General features: G+C 38.4%; 1 long non-coding RNA gene across 1 annotated transcript in view; it reads right to left on the reverse strand.

Moving 5' to 3' along the window:
• Positions 1-255: 255 nt before the first annotated feature.
• The window catches only part of LOC132365751 (uncharacterized), a 116,677-nt gene continuing 91,433 nt past the window's right edge, over positions 256-25,499 (reverse strand). Inside the window, exon 5 of the long non-coding RNA XR_009503216.1 lies at positions 256-416. This is a non-coding gene — a long non-coding RNA (uncharacterized LOC132365751). The remainder of the gene's footprint in view (positions 417-25,499) is intronic.

Below are 25,499 nucleotides of genomic sequence, written 5' to 3' on the forward strand. Positions count from 1 at the left end.
CACCAAGAGAGGCCACGATAGTGAGAGGCCCGCGCACTGCGATGAAGAGTGGCCCCCGCTCGCCGCAACTAGAGAAAGCCCTCGCACAGAAACGAAGACCCAACACAGCCAAAAATAAATAAATTAATTAATTAATTTTAAAAAAAAAGAAAAAGAAAAATGTACCGGTAATTTAAAAAAAAAAAAAAAGAATAGTTTCTGATTTTATTAAGGCCCAGATGTAGAATACCATACCGTTATACTGTAGGGACCTATTTTCTTTAAACGGAATGCGAGGATTCGTTAGGATCCCAGGTAACATTCCTAGTCGTTTTTACCCCTTCCCACTCCATTCTCATGATGCTGTATGTTTTCTCCTCTACTAAATGGTTTTGCTGTAGAGTATCTAGGTCCGTTCCAGTGAACATGGGGAGAGCCTAGGGAACAGAAACACAAAGATGAGAATTAGAAAATATTTTTCAAAAATCACAGTTCGAACAGGTATATCCATACTATATGCTGTTTCACATATGCACACCAAATTATTTCATAGCACAAGAACATGTAAGTCTCAGAACAATGAAACATGAATGTTTTGGTCCACCTTTGGACACTTTACCATTATTTTATGTGATGTCACTGGTAATTTTGCTTTTTGTTCATATAATTTTATTTTTCTGCTCCATGGCTACTTTATCATCTAGAGTCAGTTGTTTAGGTGACACTAATGTGGCCACATATCAGTTTAATACATTTCTGCTCAAGCAGTGATAAGTCACACACCAGCTGCCAAGCATTGTAACCGATCGCCAAGCAGAGGATTTTGACAGGCTGTTCCCAGGAGATTCTTGCGCTGCAGTTTGTAACAGGCGGTTGCCCAGCAGGATCACAGTCTAGGAATGTAAACCCAAAAGCAAGAATGAAAAAAGAGAGAAATAAAGGATGAAAGTGACTAAGCACAGAATAAAACCTTTGAAAGTTAGAAGTGTTGAAAGATTATAACACCATGAGCACAGGAGAGAAACATTATAAAGAGTATGGCCTCAGAATTAAAAAGAGATGTTGAAAATACTGTACCACATTAGGAACAATGAAAATTAAATATGACAAACATAAATTCAGAAAATGACAAGGGGGAAAACACATAGCATTTGGCAATTTTTGCCAAACAAGTTGGAAGGATAGAGGATACAAAGCCTAACGTAGCAGAAATAAGCAAGGAAACACAAGTGGTACACAAGCAAAGCAATAATTCCTAGAGGCTGTAGCCCATTGATAGAACACACTTTCCCTGTATGAAGCACAGGGTTTCAGTCTCATCATCACCTGTTTATGTGCACTTACAGGAGCTCAATCAATATTTATTGGTTCTGTAAGAAACAAAGACATGTTTTACATATGTTTTACATATGTAAAACATAAAGAAAAAAACTTTTTTCTTCTTCTAACCTGTGGAAACATATTAATTTGTATGTGTTGATATTTCCTAAAAATGTCCTTCCTCTGAGACAGAATAATGTGCCTTTACTGTATGATGTAGTTACCAGGAAATAACACCAAGTAAACCACATAAATATAACCAAAGGAAAGCTTGCTTCTTTCAAGACTCCTGTTAAGAGTTGTAAGCTGGACTTCAGAAGTGGGATGAGGGTCCCCAACAGTTTGCTCCCAATTGACTCAGAGTAATGTGGCAGGTGGGAGGACCACAGACACATTCTGCTTCCTCCTGTCACGCTGAACAGCTTGGAGAACTTACAAGCAAAGAAACAAGGGCTGTCGCCTTGAATCCTGTTCAAGAGGAAGACAAAGCGCCTTTGTGCTTGCTTCTGCCCAAGGGAGAGTCCTGTGGGCACAGGATCTGTTACAGAAAACCTGCCTAGAAGAAAGCATATTTGAGACCAGACTCTGGGTAACTGGAGAGTCAAGCTATTGTGTGATGCTGGAACCCACAGGGGACAGCCCTGATTTGATTTGTACATATCTGCTCTCTCTAAACTGTGCAGTTACATCTTCTTTCGGTGAAGACACCGAAGTTGGCTTTGTTCACTAAAATGATTTTAGTGTTACACTTGCTAACTAATTTTTATGAGTTGCAGAACAGAACAAGATAGAGTCACAAAGCCCAAAAGTCCATGGACATAGAAAAAAATGACCAAATAGTTCTTTGAAGAGTGGATGGAAAAATATTGGATAGTTGTACTAAAGTGGAGGTGGTGGTGAATGCATAAGAATCAAAAGAAGTTTGAGTAAGAAGCACCAAGGAACTATTAAAAATACCTCTTTGGAGAAGACTATTGTAACAATTTAAAACAGTATATCCTCTAATTCTAGAAATTCCACCCTTAATTATTTAGAATTTAAATATAATCTTGTATTTACATACCACATGGATTCATTCTTTAACAACTAGTTTACATAAAACCTATCCAAGATGATTCAAACAAATTTATATAACAGTTACAGAGACATAGTGTGATTAGCTCTTCACACAGAATAAATTTGTTTCCATTATAGCCATTAATAGATATGTTAAAAATAAGGTATTTCTGACATCTATAAGTTTAAGGTATAACAGAACTAAGCATAGACAGATCTGATTCAGAAATCATTAGGTAAATGATGTTGCTTGCCTGGTCAGCCCACATGTACAAATATGGGGGTTGTTTTTGTGGTTACAACTATGAGTTTGGCACGTGAGTTCAGATATCTCTCTCAAGGTCAACACAATAATGTCGATAATCAGTGATGAAATATTATGGGTTTGGAATTGGATAATGGAATGAACAGGTTATAATTTACTAACCAGAGCAGATGTTGTATAACAAATTCAAATAATATGCAGATATAATCACCATGACATTCTTGCTAATCACCAATACCTTCTTACTTGGTCATTGAAAACACCCTAGCCCAACATACTAATGGTTCTATGAGGATCTTTTTGTCCTTTCTCCTTCTGTTTCCTCATTTTGTGATAATTTATATTCTACATAGGATTTTGGAAATAATATAATATCTGTACCATAGGATTTTGCTGAAACATGTCAGTCAGATTGAGCATTTCCTTTTTATCAGAATTAATGAGAAAGTTTCAAAACTTCTCAGCAATTGAGAAAACATGGGCCTTTAGCCAGACCAACCTGGGTTTGAATCTTAGTTCTATAGCCTCAGTCAAGTGACATAACCTCTCTAACCCTTGAGCTCCTCCATGCAAAATGAGACTATCTACTATCCAAGGTTGTGTTAGGATCAGGACACCTTACTCAAGGCCTGGTGAGTACTTGGGTACGTGTACTTGTACCCACTTCCAAGAATGGGTACTTGGAAAATGGCAGATTTTTGTTTGCTTTTTATCCCTCCAATTGTTCTAGGTTCAATCTTAAAATTGCAATGAGTTTCTTCCCCAAACAGATTTTACTAATCCAATTTTCATTGCTCTAGTCCTTTAATAAATTGTTGACACAAATATCCATGCAAGAAAAGACATTCTGGCAGTAAGGTTCTATCAGGTGTGTACTAACATATTTAGCGTGTCTTCACTATCTCAAAGGGAAATGAGTTCAAAAAGCGGTTCTTTTGCTAAATTCTGAATTATAATTTCATTATTTATTTTAAAACTACTATACATGTTTTCACACGTATCAAATCCATGGAATTTTATCACCCCTTAAAAACTACTGATTCACAGAGCTCCTATTTGCACATATGCTATGTCAACCCATTTATGAATCTCAAACTTACACCTTAATCTCCACGAAAATTACATAATTCATGCAGGACACATGCATGAAGTAAATTTCATTAAAGACTTTGGTGGGAGTGAGGGCGTTGAGAGAGGCTGACACTGAAGCAACAGCAACAACTTCCAATCAGATATTGACAACTCTGTTCTTTAAAATCCTTTTGGCTCCCATGCCACTTGGGGTTTCTCACTGGCACTTTGTTCCACATAGGGCCCATACTTAAACGAACTCACTCAGTCCTTCTCATTCCCACCTCATTTTCCTGTGCTCTTTTCCCCCGGGCCCCTCCCTAATTCAGTCTCTCAAACTGTTTTCTGAAGGAGACCTTTCATGTCGCACATCAGAGTATTATCTAAAGACCTTAGTTGGCAATAGTCATTAAATTCCCTTAGGAAATATTGGCCTAGCTCTCTTTGCTAAAAGGCACATTTGAACCAGTTTGGTCTTGTAGTGGGCACTATGGTGTGCCACCAAGATCCCCCGTCAGGAAGCAAAGACTTCTCCCCTAGCCGTTGGTAGTGTTGTCTCTGTGAGCCCCAAAATTGGCTCAAGTGAAGAGTCTCCTTGACCAAGGGCAGCCCAGAGCTAATGATTGGTCTGTGTACGAAGGCCTTGGCCCCGTGTAACCGAGCAGGACCCTATGAGGACCTTCCCAGAATAGACCCCACCCGTGTCCACGACTGCCTTTTGTCTGTAGAAAAACTGTAGTCAAAGAATACATCTAATCAGAGAAGTGAGAAAATGGAGAAAGAAAGGAAAAGAGTCAAGCAAGACAAAATAATAATACTTTAGCCATTAAACAAAGTCAAGGACCTTTAGTTCTTCCTCAAGGACTATAGATAATTTTCTAAGCCATGTCCTTTGAGCTGTTCTGCAGGTACTGAAACCCCCATCAGGTGGGAGAAGTGAACTGTGTGCTGCCCACAAGCACGTAGACCCCAGACCGGCTGGAACCAGAAGGTTGATGATGCTGGCTCCCGATTACCTCACCACCAACCAACCAGAGGAACGTCCACGAACTGATCATGCCCTGCTCCTTGAACGCTAGAAGACTCTTCACTCCGCCCTCCAGGGCAGGACACACAGTTTTTGAGGGCATTAGCCTGCTGTGGCCCCCTTTGCCTGGCAAAGCAATAAAGCTATTTCTTTCTACTTCACCCCAAAGTTTGTCTCCAAGATTTAATCCAGCACCAGTGAACAGAGGCCAAATTTTGGCAACACCCTCATTTAAACTCAGGACTGTTGGTGGGCCATCTCAGCCTCCGCGCTCCCTATGGGGCCAGCTGACTGACTGAGCTGAAGACTTAGATGTGGCTACGTTGCCACTCAGTCTTTTCCTCTGCTCAGTCCTGCTTTCCTCTCTTTTCTTTCCACAGTTGTCAATCTAGAGTCCACCCTGTAATAAACCTTATGGAAAAAAAGTGGATCTCAGAGTCTGCTTCCCAGCCAATCCAACGTGCAAAAGTCCCTTACTAGTTAAGAATATGAAATGAGTAAGATAAAAATGTTTGAGAGGGATGGAGAAAATAAAATTGTGGAGAGACCCAAAACTTTGTTTAGGAAAATAGAAGTGTGAAGGGGAATAATCCAATTTCAACATTTAAGAATGAAAAATTCAGTTGTAACATCTTGGCAGTATCAGCCTGGTATTAAGAGAGCAAGTGGCAATTGATGGAGATAAAATAGTAAGAAAGGAAATGACCCAAATAGAAAAGTTTCATTACATAACAGGAATATTTCTCTGCAGCAGTCAGAATGGCATAGTGGCACATAGTAGGGTTTAAATTATCTTTGTCTTTCCAGTAGTTTTGAAGTACACAATGCTGTACTTTCATGAGACAATTTTTGGCTTATTGATTACGAGCCCAAAGATTCTTATTTTGCACCTAAATATAGAAGCAGAAGATAAATGCCTGATCATGAAAACTAGGAATATTTTAACAACCTATTTGAACAATGATTCCCCAGAGACATTGACTGTGAAAACCATTGAAAGATATTTCCTTGGTTTTGGTCACGGTAGGTTCACATCTGGCATTTGGTCAATCACTCATTAAATATTAATTAGCATTATTTATGCAATTTCAATGCTCTTTTACCCTTTTAATGGGAGAAACCTGAAGAAAAGGGCTCTTCAAAGGACGTTAGGTTCTTCTCACTGATCTGCAGATTGCTTATCCAATTTAAATAAATTTGTTTTTCTCATTTCCCTTTACCTTAAGCCTGAAGTAGCAACAGTTAATTAAACACAAAGGAAAGATCTTTACTTCTCAGCATGGAATTTTTTCCAAATAAAGTTATCCAGTTAATTTTATAAATGTAAAGAAGAAATCACTACACTACTGAGCATTTTCTGAGTCTGCATTTTCAGCTTTTTTAAACATATAGACTAATTTTAAAATAACATAACTCTAAAACTGAAGAGTTTTATACACAGAAAGCTGTGCATATGTCTAGCAATAGCTAAAACATGCTACACAAAGTTGGCTCCTTAACGTTCCAAGAGTTTAAAAACCATTTAGCAACAATGCAGGGATCTGGAAATATTATGGAATAGTAACATCTTCATGAAATAATAAAATTCTTTTTTCAATACATATTTGAGCCTCTGCTGTGTGTCAAGCATTGTGGACAAAGGGTTTCAGAAGTAAATATGACCTCCTGCCCACTCAGCAGGAGCTCGCCTTCTAGTGAGGAGACTAATGAAAAGTTAGCAATTATAATACAGGGAGAAAAGTACTGCAGTGGACCTAGCACAAAGAGTAGAGAGAGGGAGGATCTAATTCATCCTGAGGAATGGGGCACGATCAAGAAACACTTGCTCTTAGAGCCTAGAGTAACAAGTTAGTCATACACAGGTGTGGAGTGAAAAGAGTGAATAAGACTAGGATAAGAAGAAGCAAGAGCGGGGCTTCCCTGGTGGCGCAGTGGTTGAGAATCTGCCTGCCAATGCAGGGGACGCGGGTTCGAGCCCTGGTCTGGGAAGATCCCACATGCCGCGGAGCAACTAGGCCCGTGAGCCACAACTACTGAGCCTGCGCGTCTGGAGCCTGTGCTCCGCAACAAGAGAGGCCGCGACAGTGAGAGACCCGCGCACCGCGATGAAGAGTGGCCCCCGCTTGCCGCAACTAGAGAAAGCCCTCGTACAGAAACGAAGACCCAACACAGCCAAAATAAATAAATAAATAAATTAATTTTAAAAAAAAGAAGCAAGAGATTGTTCAAAACTGAGAATGGCCAGTGTGTCTACATCTTTGAGCAAAAGATGTGTGTGTGTTTGTGTGTGTGTGTGTGTGTTCATGGCAGCAGCTCAGGCTGAATATACATCTAGTGAGAAATCAGCGAAGGGTCTTGAATGCTCTGTTAAGAATTTTAACTTTATCCTGAAGTCCATGGGGACCCAGTGAAAGATATTCCAGATATTCTAAGTATCTAACTCAGGAAAGATAAAAGCAGCCAGGGCTTTAAGAGATTGATGGAGGTTAATCTGTTCCATACTCATGGCCCTGGGGCAGGGCAGGGGATTGTACTGCTAATTCTTTCCAGTGGCCTTGGTTTTACCCAACAGGAAAGACCAGTCCTCCTTAGACAGCCTATACCAGAGCTCCTCACACAAGAATCACCTGAATATCTGCTTTAATTGGTCCAAGGAGGTCTCTGGGTATGGGGTGTTTTTACTGTTGTTGTTGTTGTTTTTTAGCCCTTTAGGTGACTCCAAAGGGCAGTAAAGGTTGGAGTTGCTAACTTTCCCTAAATCATGGAAGGAAATGAATAAAAATAGAAAGTTGTGAGGTTTATAAAGAATGGAAGACAATCGAACTATGATGTTCAGCTATGTGAGGTTTGCATATCCCCCAGAGTCTAATGCTTAGTAAGTGCTTAACAGGGGTTGTCATAAATGAACACATTTAAAAGGAAGGTTTATAAGCTAAAGTAGAAGAATTAGATGAAGTCAGTGTTGAGGGCTATCATTCCCCCAGGACGCTCTGTGAATACTGTTCTTCAAACATCCTCTGAATTTTTATACATTTCTGCCTTTGATACCTAGAATAAATACTCCCAAACTATTCACATGGGAACATCTTATCCTTGCTTCAAGGCTCTTTTGCTGGGTCTTTCCCAAAGCCACTTTCACATCCAGGAAAGAAGAGATCGTTGCCTTTGCTAGGCTCCTCCAGGAGTGCTATGACTTGGATAAAGCACTAACCACTGCTGTCCTTGCTGGACTGTGCACTCCAGGAAGACTAAGTCACCTTGAATCCCCTCTGCAGTGCCCAGTAGCAAATGTCTGTTGCATAGCTTTGAGTACATAAAGGAGAAAAAGAAAGTTGCAGATTATATATTCAAAGATGCATAATGGGAAAGGTGGGTGAGCAGAGAGCCAAAGGGATGAAAGTCATTCTGAGACCTATTTTCCCAAACTGAGAGATTACACAGAGAGTTGGGAGAAAAAGAACTATGATTGTTACTCAATATCACAGTGTTGACAGGGAGGGAAATCATCATGCATTTCTATCTGTGGTGGACTTGGGCTTGACTGGAAAAGGATAGAAAGTTCCTCAATCCCAGTTTTCAATTGCATCAAGCAACTGAAGTATGGGAGTGAACAGGTCCTCAGGGAAATTCTCAAAACTATTTGTGATCTAAATAATAAACAATTACTTGGTGAAACTCAGAACGGTTTAACTATAATCTACTATTTTGTGACTTCTACAAAGTAAGAAGCTTTTCTTTCTATCTTCCTTCCTTCCTTCCTTCCTTCTTTCTTTTCTTTTCTTTTCGACTTGAGACTTTGGGGAGCACAGGCAAGGCAAAACCCCAAAATCTTGTGCCACTTTGGATAGGAAAAACAAAAACAAACAAAAGCAAAACTAAAACCACTATGTATGGTATACTGTTACCTCCCTGTTCCTGAAAGCATATGTTCAGACTCAGTCTCTAATCACACCTGTGGTAACGGGGCCCATATGTCCCCTCCACACCTATGGGCATGAATAATCTGCATAGGCTTGTATTGGGCATTTTGTCTTTGATTTTCTTTGTCATTTATTTCTGAAATTACATTTAGCAAATCAAATCTATACTTTTCCTTAATGTATGTTGTGGTTATGTTGGGAAAGAAGTAAGAATATTCTATCCTCTTTTAGATAGCAGTATCTCTACCATTTGAAGATTTTTTTTTTATTTTGTAAATAATACAAAATCTGTACCCTAGGCTGTTTGTAATGTGCTAGAGATTAATATGCCTCTGGGTTATTATAATATTTGCTAAAAATGGAAGACATATAGATTAGATGTTTGAGATTCAAAATATACAAACATAATATGTAGGATATAATCAAACTTAAGTCTTCAGATTTTATTTTCTACTACAGAAAATCATTATAAAAGACTTTCTTATTAAGGATTAAGTAAAACTAAATAAAGGCCCAGCTTCTTATTTTGTCCCTCTTTCCTGCTGATCTGATTTAAACGAAGTTCAGATGTCAAAGCCACTGTTGAGATAAAATAAGGAGTTTCATTTGATCCTGCCATCGATATACTGTGCAACCATGGAGGAGGCCTTTAACCTTTTTGAAATTCGCATTCACTAAGTCAAAAAGGACTTAATTATGAGGTTAATAAGATTGTGTCTGTAACATATTTTAAGCGCTTTTATTTTCAGAATGATAAGCAAGCATGAGGTTTTATTATCATTATCATTATCATTGGCTTCAAAGGGAATTTGGCTTTCATAGCTCAGTGGGGTGAAAAAAGATAAGAAGCTGGCTACTGGTGTTCAAATAAACATCAGGGTTAAAAATTCAAGGAGAAGGTGAAGAGACAGAGGGAGAAAAACCTCATTTCACTGATACATCAGTGATGAGAGTCAGCTTGAGCAAGATTGAATCCTAAATAAACTAACAACAGGGCAAAACATACATATCTCATCTCCTCTCCCCTCTCTCTCTCTCTCTCTCTCTCTCTCTCTCTCTCTCTCTCTCACACACACACACACACACACACACACACACACGCACCGGCTCATGTGTAATATATTATTCATGCTCCCATGTTAGATTCAAAAGGTAGTAAAATTAAACGTATTCCTGACTGCTTTTCTTAATGCATGGCATTAAGGTTCATGGCATTTACCTCATGCTTAATGTTGTATATATTAATGAAAAATATAGCAGACCACTTCTGTTAGATTAGCCCACAACAATTTGGTCCTAAGAAGTAATACCTGTAATCTCTCAATTTGAGATGGATGATAATTTTGAAAAGAAAATCTTAACCTTCTAGGGCTGTCGGTTCTCCCATGGTAGTGAAATCAAAAGTGACACATTTTTAAAATGGTTTAATATTTGCATTTTTTTTTTAGCTCAACTGAGAGCAAAAAGAAAAATCTGCCCCATATATCTAATACTGCTCACTGAAATGTAAATCACGGTAAATGACACACGTAGAAATAAATGGATAAACAGCAGAAAAAATAAAACTGTATTACCTCTATGCAGCCGTTCGTCTTCCGAGAGCCTGAGTAAAGCTTAAGTCAGAAACAATTAAATGGACTGAAGCTTTAACAGTGACTTTTGAACTGCTTGAATTCACAAAATCAATCCCCAGAAATTAAGCTATCAGTGATCTATGATACAATTAAGTTCCATAATCAGAAAATACTACAGTGCAGCAGTGTCACTTGTGCTATTTCTAACACTGAATTTTAAGTACTGCTGGCTAACTCTTCCTGCAGGGTTGTGTAAAACTCCATCTGGCACACTAGACACTAACACTATGATACACGGTTCCTTTTCCGTTCTTCAATTTAGGCTGACATCTGGTGGTCTAGGGAAACGACAAGTAATGCTTCTGAATGTAAGCCAATTCACAAATGTGGCGTTTTTCAGTTTTCCCTTTGTCTTTCTGAAGTGCTTGAAATTGCCACCAAACCAGTTAATTACATGGAAATTCACACAAAATAACTATTTAAACGGCAGGACAATAAGGGTGAAGAAAGTGACTTTCGTGTGATGAATTATATACATGGAAGTACACCGAACTCTGTAGTGACTAAAAAGCATCAATAGAAAGCACCATATATCGGCCAATTAGACCCACTCAGAAAGGGTACTATTTAACGGCGCCACGCTGGGGATCGTAATGGGAATGTGGTACATGTCAGATTTCCTTCTTTCTCTTGTCAGGATCGTTGGAGGGAGGGAAGCGAAGAGAATGAGGGGGAGGGGGAGAAGAAGCTGCTGTGTATAGTCAGAAATTGATGTTTAAACAGGCATGAGGTAGTGTTCAAAAGCATTTATCTTTTAGTTTTTCTTTGGGAGGAAGGGGCACTTCCTGAAGTTTGTGGGCATCCAGATGGTAAAACACAGTGGGCCAGAAGCAAGAGCAATTCAATTCTCCCTGTGCCGAGGATTAAAAAAAAAACATATACCCAATTAACTTACTGTCGGGTATTCCATGAAGGAGTAGAATGATCACTGTCGACCCTATGACGTTCATACCAGTTAAGAAAAATAAAAAAGCACCCTGATTTTTCTTGCTGTCAGCACTTAGCTATATCATTTGTAGTGTTTTGACCATGAAGAGACTTAATAAATGGGCATTTTTGTGTTCAGATCTGATTACTATTTTTCTGTGTGTGTGTCTCTTACAGTGATTCTAACTAGTACAAAAAATAAATGTAATACCGGATTGACTTTGTTCTATCTCCGTATTTATAAAAGGTTCTAGATTGACAGAATTACGGGCAAAGCTCCCTCTCATGAAAAACAACCACACAATAAAACAAAGCAACAAAAAACAAACAAACAAAAAATGACTTTAACCTTGTCCAAGACAGACCATTGTGAATATTTGCTTTGCTCTGTTTCCACTTACCCTTGTGACTCTGAAAAGGTTATTGGAAGGCGTGCCAATTACGTTGGTGTTTTGAAATATGGCCAGTTCCTCTAGGAAGTACCACAAGCTGCCAATGCCCAATTCCAGAAAGGTCACTGAGAAGTTCAAATGAAATTGCTTTTAGTTTGGTTTACTATAAAACTCACCTGAGCTGAAATGAGTAAGCAAAAGGTGAAGTGTTTCCATCTACTCTTCCCCATCCTTTCTTCCCTTTAAGAGTGAAGTTTAGTTCTAATCAGTAGCCGTAAGTTCTCCCAAGAAAGGAGGATTTTATTTTCTTTTAATAAGCTTAAAACTATTATATAAACTTTTAAAGGGGGGAAAGAATGAATACACGTCTGTAAAGAAAAGTCTACAACAAATTATCAACTGGAAAAGCAGTGCCATTCAGCAGACTTCATGTGACTCTTACATTTATGAAGGGCTGTGGCAGAGGAAAATTTAGACTGTGATTTTAGGAGGGCTCAGAGGTTCTTTGTATCTCTCACAAATATCTTACATTGATTGCTAATAAAAGTGATCTCAAAGCTAGACACTGGCTTTTATTTTTTTGGCTTTGGATTTTGTGGCCTCCTTGAATGTAAATATTTTTCCCCAAAATCACTTTTTGAAATATAAGTCTTATTTTTATCAGTCTAATTTCCTCTGGAAAAAAAATTTTTTCCACAAATGTAATTTCCATTTCTTCTAGTTACTCCAGTCTAGGTATAAATATGGTGTCATGTTCAGACTAAGTAAAACTATTTCTTTGAAAACATAATACTTTATGTTCTTCAAAGACTTTTTCACATACTAGGCAGAGTCCCAAGAAGTGGCTCATGTGTACCCTTGGATAAGCCGTCTATTCTGAGACCTCCATCCTGAGTAACCCATAGGAAACCTCCTCATCACCTCTACCAGCACCACTCCTCACTGCCACCTACTATCACCTCTCACCACTGCTTCCGGCTGAGACTGACCTGGCTGGTGCCAACAAAACCCACAAATGCCGGCACCAGGTCATAAGATGGGAACATTTCTGCTGTTGTCAACTGAAGATGGAGTGGCTTTGGCACTGGAGCACAATGGCAAATCCTCTTCTAATTTCAGATTTAGGTTTCCTTCCTTCCCTCCTTCCTTCCTTCCTTTATCAAGGAAAGTATTGCTCAACTAATAATGTTTAGATGCTAAGCTATTTACATAGAATGGAAATATAGTTACCATGTAATTTTATAATATGATCCCAAGCTTTTAAAAATACAGGGCGTGGGGCTTCCCTGGTGGCACAGTGGTTGAGAATCTGCCTGCCAATGCAGGGGACACGGGTTTGAGCCCTGGTCTGGGAAGATCCCACATGCCGCGGAGCAACTAGGCCCGTGAGCCACAACTACTGAGCCTGCGCGTCTGGAGCCTGTGCTCCGCAATAAGAGAGGCCACGATAGTGAGAGGCCCGCCCACTGTGATGAAGAGTAGCCCCCACTTGCCGCAACTAGAGAAAGCCTGCACAGAAACGAAGATCCAACACAGCCATAAATAAATAAATAAATAAATAAATAAATAAATAAAATTTTTAAAAAAACAAAAAACTACACAGACCCATTTTTGAAACTTATAAACAAATGATAGCATAATAAAATAAATGCTGGGCAAAATGTAAAGATCAAATAATATACTGTTATGTTTATGCATATGAATTATTTTAGTGTTCCTCTTATTTTTTTCAAAACTTATATGAAGCATGATTTACAGATGTTGCCAGGAAGGGAAAGGAGAGAGGGAATCATTGAATCAATAATCACTGAATACTTTGTTTTTCACATTGTCCTCAAATTCTCATGAGATTGTGGGAAGGGGAGGACAAATGTAACAACTTGTTTTTCAATATAACTGTTAATGAAATGGCTTCATTGCTTGTCTCCTATAAGATATAGAAGTCATAAAAAGGGCACTAGAAATGTGGAATATGTTTTTAAAAGTAGATTTATTGTATGTTGCAAGTTTGGTTTTATGTAAACATACAGAGACAATGTTTTTTTTTGTTTTTTTTTTAACTTATTTTTGGCTGCATTGGGTCTTTGTTGCTGAGCGCAGGCTTTCTCTAGTTGTGGCGAGCGGGGGCTCCTCTTCATTGCGGTGCGTGGGCTTCTCATTGCGGTGGCTTCTCTTGTTGCCAAGCACGGGCTCTAGGCACGTGGGCTTCAGTAGTTGTGGCACACGGGTTTAGTTGCTCCGCGGCATGTGGGATCTTCCGGACCAGGGATCAAACCCGTGTTCCTTGTGTTGGCAGGCGGATTCTTAACCACTGCGCCACCAGGGAAGCCCAGAGACTATGTTTATATATTAAGGAACATCTATAATACATACATTCATTAATGTTTGAATGCCATTATCTTAAAATAACAATCATTTCATTTTTTAATGAAACTTGACCCTTTAACAAATGAAATTCAGTTTAATATTAGTTCATAGGTCTTAGGGGTTCATTCCAGGAATGTAGAGCACTTTCTGTAACTCTAGCAGTTGGACCCATTATATGCTTCTAGGTTTAAGATACAGGAACCCTGGTTTTGGACCAGGGCTACTGTGCCAGTGTGTCTGGATGTATACACACAAGGTGGCTCATCTTAGCAAGCAGGTTCATTTCCAGATGGTTAGCTTGAGTAGACAGTGAGATTAGATGACTCTTGTCAGGAAGCCAAGAATTCCTGGGATGGTCCAATATTTGTGTTCCAGAAAGCAATACCTGGATGAGGGTAGCTGTCATGGCTGCTGAAATTTCCTTGGTACAGAGGGAGACAAGTAGCCTGACAGGCTAGGTTTTTGCTGTTATTGTTGTTTTGTTTTGTTTTTTTACCTGCATAGTCACAGCAAGGATTAAAATGGTTAGCATTTGTTTCTCTCCTTTGAGAGCCAGTGCTTTTCCTGCCCAGCTGTCTGTAGTTCCAGAAGCCATTATGCATGAGGTTGCAGAAGCCAAGTAGCAGTTTCCTTGATTCATTCCTGAAAACTTTTCCTTCCCTCATCTTTCATTCCTAGATGTCCACATGGCCTCACTATGGGAGCCAGAACCCAGACAATGAGTCAGCCAAGGTCCGATTAAGGTTTCCTAAATGTAGTGGTTGAATAGTAGTGATTAAGCCTGCCTTAAACATACCTGGGGGCTTCCCTGGTGGCGCAGTGGTTGAGAATCTGCCTGCTAATGCGGAGCACACGGGTTCGAGCCCTGGTCTGGGAGGATCCCACATGCCGCGGAGCGACTAGGCCCATGAGACACAATTGCTGAGCCTGCGCGTCTGGAGCCTGTGCTCCACAACAAGAGAGGCCACGATATTGTGAGAGGCCCGCGCACCGCGATGAAGAGTGGCCCCCACTTGCCGCAACTAGAGAAAGCCCTCGCAAAGAAACAAAGACCCAACACAGCCATAAGTAAAATAAATAAATAAATATATAAAATTTAAAAAAAAACAAAAAAAACATACCTGGCACAGTTTGAAAGACATTACTTTCCCTTCTCACATATGTAACCTGGAATTTCCATCATTAGAATCATCATTTGATTGAAGGTATTATCACTGTAAAAACAAAATTATGCACCAATCACTATGCTATACATTGGAGATAAAAGATGACCAAGGAATTGTCTAACCATTACTATGTAATGAGATAATGTTCAGTAGAAATACAGGAAGGAAGAATATGCCTAGGAGGGGCTTCTCTGGTGGCGCAGTGGTTAAGAATCCGCCTGCCAATGCAGGGGACACGGGTTCGAGCCCTGGTCCGGGAAGACCCCACATGCCGCAGAGCAACTAAGCCCGGGTGCCACAACTACTGAGCCTGCGCTCTAGAGCCCGTGCTCCGCAACAAGAGAAGCCACCGCAATGAGAAGCCCGCGCACCGCAACGAAGAGCAGCCCTGGCTCGCTGCAACTAGAGAAAGCCCGCGCGCAGCAACGAAGACCAAACGCAGCTAAAAATAAATAAGTAAATTTATTAAAAAAAAAAAAAAAAAAAAAAGAATCTCCCTAGGCAAGAGAAGGGAGTCAGTGAAACTAAGACAAGGAATGAGTGCATTTAGCAGGTAGAGAGAAAAGCATGATGTTTCAGGGAAAAAAAATAATTAAATAGCACAACCTGCAAAAGTAATGGGAAATGAGAAAGTTAATAGTGTGATCAAATTTCCAGCAACGTGGAAGGTAAATTTTAATGCTGAGGGCTGAGAAAGCAGTTAGGACATAGATGTAAAGAGCTGATTGAGATGGAGAAGTACCATTGAGAGTGGAGAAGAAGGGCCAGGAGTGAGAGGCATTCAGGAAGGGATATACCTATGTTTAGGGGTGGGGACCTCCTTTGGAAGAACTTCCGTGGTCATAGTATAAGGGATATGTGCACTGGATCAGTTACGTATCAAATTGCAGAAGTTGAAGGAATATAGCACTTGGACAGGTAAGTTCAAGGGGCAAGATAAGAATCTAGGACTTGCTCAAGGAAGAGAAAGGACCCCTGGCTTGGGCCTGTAGGAACAGAGCAGTAAGGGCATCAAATTCACAGCAGTGTGCAAAGAAGTTCAAGTGTGCAGAGCATCTTTTTCCCAACTGCTGAATTACATTGCAGTCCTAACAATTTCTCAAATACTAGCAGCTAACATTTCTATTATTTAATTTCTGATTATTAACTATGTTAGCTCATGATTCACCGTATATTGTGGCCCTTTTGCAACCATTTGAGAAAATGAAAGTAATTCTTTACCATTTTGTTTCCAAAATTGAGTATCTAGCATGGTACTGGTGGTTTATAAAGATAGCACCAATATTCTTAAAGAATTTTTCCATGAGAATTTAACCAATGAATAATTTTAAGTATTATTTTCTACTGAAATTACAGATAAATTATTGATGAGAACACAAAATGCACATAAAACATAGGACTTAGAATTAACTTAAGGTGAGAGGTCAATTCTCAAGGCTACATGTTTATTTCTCTCTGCTGCAGGGAACAATTCAGTGAAATATTTCAAATAATTTCCATTAAGATATATTCCAAATAACATTAATTTTCTAGCTGAAAGTGAAAATATTTAAGTATATTCATAGCTAATCAAATCAAAAGAGTGAAAACTGGTAAGTAATGTGTTACCTACCAGTAAGTATTTTGTCTTATTCCAGTACCTCTAATGGGACTAAGCAAATAATGTCCCATCATCTTTCTCACAGTCAAAAGCATTCATAGTGGCGCTGGTAGGCAGACAGAAAAGATGACCATTGGATTAAGGTTGGAATTGGTTGGGGCATTGGTGGTGAAAGCTTTCTCTCTTTAATGCAGTGAGGTTATCTCAGCCCACAAAATCCCACTATTTGAACTTCTGTTTAGTTTTAAAAAAGAATATTTTTTTCTTACTATGATACTTGATTTCCATTTCAGCAATGCTATCACACTGTAACATAGTAGCCGTTACTGACAGTATTTGAACATAATGAGATTGAATGCTTCTTTTCATTTGCCAAAACCATGCTTCCAGTTCAAGACCTCATTCATTCTTGTCTTATTTACTATAATAACCTCCTGACTGTTCTCTTTGCCTTTAATCTATCCTGACTTGAATCCATCATTCTGTCTGCTTAATCTTCCTTTAATACCATTCTTCTCTTGCTTCTCTCTTTATCAAAAACTTCAATACCTCTCAACTCTGCATTTCAAAAAATATTTAAAATTCTTTAGATCAACTCTTTGCAGCATTTTGGGTTCCTGCTCCAAGTAATCTGTTAATCTGCTGAAAATCATAGACCCTCTCCCAATAAAACTGCAATTATCTTTACATTTACACCAAAGTTCCATAAAATGTCCAGCTAATTCACAAGACCATGAAACAGCTAGGAATAAAAACCCTTGTCTTTCATTTATTTAACAAATATTAGTAGACTTTATTACATGTCAGTCACTGTTCTAGGTACTGAAGATAAAGTAGTAAACTTTTATATAAAATTCCTATCCTTATTTGGTTATATTCTGGTGTGGGGAGGTAGACAATAAAGAAGATAAATAAATAATATATATAGTATGTGATACAGTGATGAGTGTCAAGGAGAAAATAAAAATCAGAGAAGTAGGAGAAATCAGAGACATCCTGAAGGGCAGTTGAGAAATTAAATAGGTCAACCAGGGAAGGTCTTCTTGAGAAAGTGGTTATTAAGCAAAAACCTGAAGGAAGTGAGTGAGTTAACCACAAAACTATTTGGGGAAAGTATCCAGGCATTGGAATTAGTAAGTGCAAAGGCCCTGAGGTGAGCAAGTTTGGCAAGTTTAAAGACCAAACAGAAGACCATAAGAGCTGTAGTGGAGAGAACGAGGAGGTGAGTAATTAGGAATGAAGTCAGAGAGTAACACTATATGTAGGGCCTTATAAGTCATAGTAAATACTCTAAGGACTGTGGTGTTTGAGTGAGATGTCAGTCTTCAAGGCATGTTCAAATTTCTCCACAGCTGGTTTTAGCCAACTTTTTGTCTCAACTGTGACTGCTCTCCAAACCATATAATTATATTTAATCCTCACAACGTAAAATTAAACCACTTGCATCTATACACATACATACATATACATATGCACACATAAATACACACATATGCATATATACATATAGTTTTAAGTGTGTATGTAGGTAGGTATGCAAAAATATTTTCCTGTCTTTCATAATTAGTAATTAACTCATGCAAACTAAAATTTCAAAATTAACACAGAACCAAAATGATATTTGATCTTTATGGCTTATAAATCACACACAGGTTTAAGAAAATAGTATTTATCACACTGTTACCAAGGCAGAAAAAAATCATATCAGATAATTCATGTTATAGTAACTGCTGAAGAAAAGTGTTTTCTTATTCAAAACATTAAGTTTTAGCAATTAATCCAACCACATAGTGTTTTAAGGCCATTAAATAAAGATTCAGACTTCTTGGAGCATTTATTTATCATCTATTATGTTCCAGGGATCTTGCTATGGACTGGAGATTCAATGATATGTCAATTAAATGATTTTGCTGCGTAATAAACTACTTAAAAACTTAGTGACCTAAAAACAACAAACTTTTATTCTTTCTCTTGAGCCACAAGATCCACTGGGCAATTCTTTTGGTCTGAATCAGTTTGGGTGATGTCTGTGGTCAGGTAGTGTCTTAGCTGGGGCTGTTTGGTCTAGGATGACCACCAGCAGTGTGCTTGGGCTCGGGGGCTACAGCAGAGATAACTCAGCTCAGTCGTATGTGATCACTCATCCTCCAGGAGACTAGAGTGGACTTCTTGACGGGGGACAATCACAGTGACCGCAGGAGCAGCAAAAAGGGAAACCCCACAGTGCAAGTGCTTTTCAAGCTTTTCTGCTTACGTCATATTTGCTATTGCATTGGCCAAAGCAAGTGATATGGCCAAGCCTGGAGTCAGTGTGGGAGGTGACAAGTGGAGGCCATTATTGCAATAGAGTACCATAAACAGAGCATTGCTGAAGGTGACAATTACAGTAGACGCTCTCTCTTACAGTAGTAGCAACAAGACATTTAATATTGCAACATTCATGAGTGACATTTTGAAGAAAAGCCAAAATGCAAGTCCAATTTTGTAAAACAGCTTTTTTTTTTTTCCTAAAGAAAGTTATTCTTCAGGGAAAGATGTTACTAAGAATAGCGTCTATTTGTTGACTACATTTTCTAATTTAACATTTACAGAAAATCTGCCAGGTAGCAAGTATTATTCCTTTTGCATAGACAGTAATTTGAGGGTCTCAGGGGTTAAGTTACTTGTCCAAAGTTACTTAGCATGTTTTGAAATCAGGATTTAAGCTGAGGACCTACTGAATATAAACTCTATGCTCTTTTCTCTCTCTCTTCCTCTGTAATAGAAAGAACATGGGCTAGGAATCGAGAAAAAAGATGCATTCTTGGCTAGACATACTTTCCTCATGTACACAACATTTTACCTCCTAAATTCTCTTGACTCCATCCTCTGCTTTCCATCTTGCCCTCTGTCACCCTAACCCAAGCTGATAGCCTTTGCCTGGATTATTACAGTGACCAATACCAGAGGAACTTTTTCAAAATTTATATCTGCTCATGTTCCCCTTCCTAAAATCTTTTAATGGTCTCTCTCTCCCTCTCCCTTTCTCTCTCTATCTCTACCTCAGTTACAAAACGTCACAAGACTGCCAGGTCTGGCCCCTAACTCCCTTTCTAAACTTCTTGCTCCAGACACAAGCCTTCCTTCAGCAATCGATAAATCAGTCAATTCAACCAGTAAGTATGTTTTGAATGACTACTATGTATCTGTCTGTGGTATGTGGTATACACCAGAAAAATTTGGTATACATCAGACAAATATTGTTGCCCTCAACAGAGCCTACGTTCTAGCTGAAGAGTCAATTAATACACAATAAATATTTATATATAAATAAATTATAAACTATGTGGAAAAGTGATATCTTATGGGGAGAAGAAAAAAGAGTAATCACGCCACATAAAGCAGTACTGGAGGAGAGAGTGGAGCAGATGATAGTGTTATGGAAAATACGGTGGTCAGGAGACACTTCACTGAGAATGTCCACCTGACGTATGTTAAGGAGCTGGCTGAGGAGATATCGCAAGGATGAGGGCTAGAGCATTAAGGGTTGAGGAAGCAAGCTCAGCCTGCTCAGAGGATGGCAGGGAGGACAGTGTAACTGATACTGAATGGGGAGGGGGAGCATTGGAGAAATGTCAAAGAGGTAATGGGGGCTTTGTAGACCACCCACCATGGGGCCTTTCTACTTACAATGTTCTCTCCCTTATTTGGTTAATTCCTACTCATAATTCAGCCCTTAGCTCAAGTTTACTTCTGCTAGAAGATCTTCCTGATCAAGTCAAGTAAGGCACCCTACTGTAGGTTCTCACAGCACTATGGATTTCTCTTGTATTATTTATCACAGGTGTGCTTTATCTTTTTGACATGATTATTTTGTAGTATTTGTACATTCTCTGAGGCTGTAAGCTCCATGAGGGCTAGGACTATTTCTGCCTGTGCCTGCCACAAACTCCACAGCACATATCACAGTGTCAAAAATCCAATAGACGTGCACTAAATTGTGTTGAGATAATCAGTAAATGAAGTAAATATTAAGCACTTGCTATGGAGTGACACAGCAGAGTAAATCTGAACAAGTCACATCCATGAGCCAGGCTTCCACTTCTTCCATGTTAAATGGGGAGTTGAACTGAGCTATCTCCAAGATCACATAAGGATATACAATTTGGTGATTCTGTGAGAAAGATTTAATATATTGCCTTCTAATATATTAAAGAGTTAGTATAGTCCTAGTTGTTCTAATGCTTTTACAAAGAGATATTATTTTAAATAAACTTTGTTATGGGCCAAGTTGTGAACCTTCCAAAATGTATACGTTGACTTCCTAAAATTCAATACCTCAGAATGTGAGTGTATGTGGAGATAGAGCCTTAAAGAGTTAATTAAGGTAAAATCAGTTAACCTGGGTGAACCCAAATACAATATGACTGGTGTCCTAAGAAAAGGATTTTAGGACACAGACAATACAGGGATGACCATGTGAAGACACAGCGAGAAGACTGCTATGTACAAGCTATGTTTTTTAGGTTTCCCCTATATCTTTTCTCTCTTCTTCTGGTAAAAGCAGCCAAAATTCATTTCAGGGAACTGGCACAACTCCACTGTGTATGGTCTTGCTAAGACTTTAACTCAAGCCAAAGTTTGGGCACTTAACCCAAATAGGTGAATCAGACTCTGTCTTTGTTTGTAGAATATCTCCAGCCATTTAAATATTGAGAGGAAAATCTCAAGAACAGAAAGGAAAAAGTAATTTGTAATCTAGACACTGTGAGCCAAAGTAAACAGTAGTGGTGAAGCCATGGATGGAATGTTCATGTCCCCCCCCACCCCAATTTATATATTGAAACCTAGTCTCCAGTGTGATGGAGTGGGTCTTTTGGGAGGTTATTAGGTCATGAGGATGGAGCCCTCAGGAATGGGATTAGTTCCTTTTAAAAGAGACCACAGAGAGCTCCCTTAATTACCCCTTTCACCATGTGAGGACACAGAGAGAAGATGGCCACAATAGGAACCAGGAAGAAAGCCCTCACCAAACACTGAGTCTGCTGGCACCCTGATCTTGGACTTCCCAGCCTCCTGAACAGTGAGAAGTCAATGTTTGTTGTTGTAGCCACCCAATCTACGGTAATTGTGTGTTAGTAACTCAAACAGACTAAGATAGGCAGGTTAATTATAATTTTATAATTCATTATATACATGATTAGAGTATTATGGATGAACGTGTACTAAAATATGAAGTTCATTTTGTTTCTTCTCAGGGGAGTGAAGATTTTCCTGAATTGCCTGGAAATAGAGCTTCAAATTAAGAGCCGAAAGTTTGGGAGCACCCATGTACTGTGCCACTCCTGTGAGACAGTTACCTCATCCAGAGCCCATCCTCTCACGCACAGCTCTCTACGTGTGAGTAGAGAAATGCTCAGCTGTTAGGGAATGGGGCGGATGTACGGACAAAGACAGACCAGGTGGCCAGTGTGATCAAGTTGCTGTCTGGAAACTGTCGATGAAGTATGGTAAGGAACAATGCAGGAACAAATCGGAGGTTCTTGAACTCCGATTTGCTGTTGGTCAAAATCTACAGAACTTTGGTTCTAAAGTTTTCCAATGCCTCCAGGATTTATCTACCAAGGAAAATTATATTGTAAAAATAGATTGCCTAAATACACAAGGCTGTGTTTTTTTTCCATTATGTATGGTTGTTTGATACAATTAATTTAATTTTTAAAAATTAAAAATCACTTCTGACTATAGACGCTTACCTTTCTTGAACATTCTAATTTATTTTTAAAGAAAAAGGAAACTCACTAGCATGAATATTATGATAACTAACTACTCTGCGCCATTGAATTTCAAAGAAAACCAAAATAACCTAGACAACGAAAAAAAAAAAAAAAGGAATAAAACCCAGAATCCTTAATCTTAATAAAGCATGCAACTGCCTATAATATTCCAATATGGATGGCCAGCTGTGGTACCCCAGAGGTACTTCTTGGATATTTGAAATGAGACTGAAAAGCAGTCTCATTGTCTTCACACAGCAAACTGGAAAAGGCCCTCTAAAACTAGCCACTAGCAACATCTCTTTCTGAAAGTATACTGCTACAGAGCATGCCCCACACCCAAATCCCTCCTAAAGAAATGACTGTCCCAAGAGGAAGTCTAGCTATATTAGAAAGTTCACCTCGGTATATAATATTAAGTGGAAGATGTACATTCCCACACAGCAGCCATTACTTCCCTTTACCTCAGTGTTACTTAGATTTCACCACTGTTTACGGTTCATTGCAAATGGAGTAGATAACCTGCAAGTGTGGAAATCTGTTCATGCCTCAGTGAGGCACCCTCTGTTGTTAACAGGTTTTACACATTGTTTCAAATTTGGCTTTCAGCCTTTCCAACATCTTCACACAGAACGTGAATACCAATGGCAATACCCGTAATTTTCTTTTTTGTGTTTTTGCCATCTAACGCTAAGCTGTCACCCCTTGAGTTCCATTCCCTTTATTTGGTACACAGCTTGACCCTATTTTGTTATATTCATCAGAACTTAGCCTCCATCTGCATGGTTCTTTTTCTGATCCAACTGTGTCATAAGCCTTGCTGTATTTCCTCTGTCTCAAGACACTTTTACATCTTGCAGTATTACCCTTCCATCTGGCAAATGGTCCTCTATGATTTTTTACTTATCAAGATAGGCACGCTCCCTTGTTCACGAGATTTTGTTTATTATATGTATATTTTCCACATATATTAAAATCATTGCCTGTCTCCTCAACATTACCTTTTGGTAGATAGTATTTTTTTGAGGAAATAGAAACATGAAGCCTGAATAAGCTTGTTGTCTGTTAAAGATGTTAGGCCAGTAAGAAATAAACCCACTGATGAATATCCCTGTTACTGGGTTCCACTGGGATTCATTGACTACTAGTGTAGCTACATGGTAAACTCAGTACTTCTATAAATAGAAGCCATTACCCTCTTAGAAAATCTTAACTACTGTTCAAAAATTAACTACAGGTATACCTAACAAGGATAAATAGCCAACATCATTAAGCAAATATGAAAGTGAAGTGAAAATGAAAAAAAAATAATTAAAATATAAGAAGTAGATTGTCAATTTCTATTGAGTATCCAGACTGCTAGATACTAAACGTTAACTTACGGGGTTTTTTTTCCCCTCCTAAAAGAGGTAGAGAGAATGCTTTGGAATTAAGTTCCCTATTCTTCAATCCTATCATTCTAGCCGCAGTAATGCAGCACAGCTTGCTACTTTATTAGGGGCAATGTAAGCGACTTAGACTTGGATTCTACTTCTCCGTCATTTGTTAACTTTTAACTATAATCATATCATTTAACTTTCCCATTCCCCATTTCTTCATATTCCAAATGAAAGAATTGTAGTATTTGATATCCCAGTTATACAATTCTGTGATGACATAACTACCACACGTTTCTCCTCTCCTATTTCTTATCCCTTAACCCCAATTCTCTAAAATTCCTCAGTTTCTTTCTAACTCATTAATTCGTTTTGTGACTATTCTTCAAACTTATAAATTTATATAATTTTTAATTAAAAATAATGTATTATTGTGTGTGCCCTCAGGAAACCCACTTTCAGTAGGTATACCAGCCAGTAGAGCATAGCTCCTAAAAAGCTAATGATAGGGAATGATCACCTAATTGACCTGTTTATTTTATATATTTAGAAACTGAGGGTCAAATAGATTAAGTAACTGATTAAAGTTCTTAACTATTTGGTAGCAGCATAAGGAAGAGATTCCCATTTATATGTTTTTTGCTATACATTTCCCTCCTTTCCGAATTCCCTCCAATCTGTTAATATTGTTGGGTTGGGGTTTTTTTAAGAAAAAATTGTATGCTGTACTCTCAGACTAATGCTTCATGGCCAACTTGTTATGAACCATGATCATAAGCCATTTTTTTCTGCCAGATTTATGGGATATTTTTGTTTTCCCTCCTAATGCACAGCTCCACAGTTGTCTTTATTGAACTACATCCTGTATCTGATTATTTCTTTATGAAACTATGGTTTCTTCCAATCTTTATGACCTTACTTAATCTTTCTGGGCCTCAGATTTCTCATTAGCAAAATAAGGGACTTTGAGTGAATTAACTCCTGAGGCACCTTTTACTTCCAAAGCACCATTTTCCAAGCTGGGACTGAATCTATGCCACTTCCAGATTTTAAAAATGTGTTCTGTATTTTATCATCCAGACACTTGATGAGAAGTGTCCCAAATCAACTCTTCCAAGACACCATTTGTCACATTCTCCTGAAGTTGACATTAATGCATTGATCACATCCCTATTACTCATTTATATTTTCTCTAAGTGTTTTCAGTTCAGGGGACATTTGTCTGTCGATGTTTTACAAAGTTCCTGGGGCAGATTAATTTTATTTTCTGTATCTTTATATATATTTGTTTTTAATTTTGCTTTTTCAAATTGATGTGCTTATATGGATTTATTTTTTATATTATTTCCAAGACTTTAAAAAGACGGAAATGTTAAATCAGCTCAATTCAGTTTAAAAGAGAAATATTCTATTGATTCCAGGAATACCAAATTTATCTAGCTTTAAGATTGAGAGACAAATGGACTGTAGTTATTGTCAGAGGCTTACAAAGCTTAAATTCATCTTGTAAAGTAATTTAGCTTTACTTTGTCTCCTAGAACTTTGATGGAATTAACCAAATTAGATGTGTACGCTTCATTATTTTTTAACAAATTAATATAAAATTTTGAACAGTAAAAAAATAACATTGTTATTTCCCAATA

The sequence above is a fragment of the Balaenoptera ricei genome, chromosome 5 (genome assembly GCF_028023285.1).
Source record: "Balaenoptera ricei isolate mBalRic1 chromosome 5, mBalRic1.hap2, whole genome shotgun sequence".
Classification (NCBI taxonomy): Eukaryota; Metazoa; Chordata; class Mammalia; order Artiodactyla; family Balaenopteridae; genus Balaenoptera; species Balaenoptera ricei.